The sequence below is a fragment of the Chiloscyllium punctatum genome, unplaced genomic scaffold (genome assembly GCF_047496795.1).
Source record: "Chiloscyllium punctatum isolate Juve2018m unplaced genomic scaffold, sChiPun1.3 scaffold_82, whole genome shotgun sequence".
Lineage (NCBI taxonomy): Eukaryota > Metazoa > Chordata > Chondrichthyes > Orectolobiformes > Hemiscylliidae > Chiloscyllium > Chiloscyllium punctatum.
The window spans coordinates 375,326-376,504 of NW_027309816.1; the positions used below are offsets into that span (position 1 = coordinate 375,326).

At 46.6% G+C, this 1,179-nt stretch overlaps 1 non-coding gene across 1 annotated transcript; it reads left to right on the forward strand.

Moving 5' to 3' along the window:
- The first annotated feature begins 560 nt into the window (after window positions 1–560).
- Window positions 561–632, forward strand: trnah-gug (transfer RNA histidin (anticodon GUG)). Its single transcript has one exon. It is a non-coding gene; the product is annotated as a tRNA-His (tRNA).
- The last annotated feature ends 547 nt before the right edge of the window (window positions 633–1,179 follow it).

Genomic DNA, 1,179 nt, shown 5'->3' on the forward strand with positions numbered 1-1,179 from the left:
GCAGTTCAGGCAGCATCCGAGGAGCAGTAAAATCGACGTTTCGGGCAAAAGCTCGTCATCAAGAATTCAGGCAGAGAGCCTGAAGGGTGGAGAGATCAGTGAGAGGAGGGAGGGGGTGGGGAGAAAGTAGCATAGAGTACAATAGTTAAGTGGGGGAGGGGATGAAGGTGATAGGTCGGGGGGAAGGGTGGAATGGATAGGTGGAATAGATGATAGGCAGGTAGGACAAGTCAGGACAAGTCATGGGGATAGTGCTGAGCTGGAAGTTTGGAAATGGGGTGAGGTGGGGGAAGGGGAAATGAGGAAACTGTTGAAGTCCACATTGATGTCCCCGGAGTCTTTGATGTTTTGGAGAAATCTATTTATCTCAGCCTTCAACACATTAATGATGGAATCACCACAGCCACTGGGTGAACCGATATTAAACGGTCAGCCCATTCTGAGTTCCCACATATCTGCCACTGTTCGCTAAGCACTGATATTGTGGATTTGGTGCTCTGCCTAACATTTCTTATGATATTGTACTTATTGCGTGAGCTCTGTGTGTTCGTCTGTGGGTTGCCGTGATCGTATAGTGGTTAGTGCTCTGCGTTGTGGCCGCAGCAACCTCGGTTCGAATCCGAGTCACGGCAGTAACAGCTCTGTGTGTCCCAGTCTTTTGTGAAACACAAAGGAATCAGTTGTTTTAAAGTTTTGATTTTCTCCAAGGTGATTGTTTTTTTTCCTTCAACCTCTGCTCGCTCACATCTCTGTGTTTCATATGTCAGAATTCAAATCCACCCGTTCTCAGAGATTTCTTCCCTCCTACGATCACGAACCGAACTTTCCATCCCATACCCATTTCATTAATTTGGAGATGCTGGTGTTGGACTGTGGAGTACAAAGTTAAAAATGACCCAAAACCAGGTTATGGTCTTACAGATTTAATGGAAGCACTAGCTTTCGGAGCGCAGCTCTTTCATCATGTGTTTGAGGAGTCATTTCCTATTTCATTAAGGCACTGCAGAATCTAACACTGACTCTCCCATTGATACCGATCAGTCTGTATGGCTGCAGTCACTGTTGCTGGGTGAACGTGCTCCAACCCCACCATCGGGACCTGCAGACCATTTGATCCATTTGGTTACCACTGTTGTGAGTTCAATGCTCATGTAGCAGCTTTTACTGATGTGGACCAGA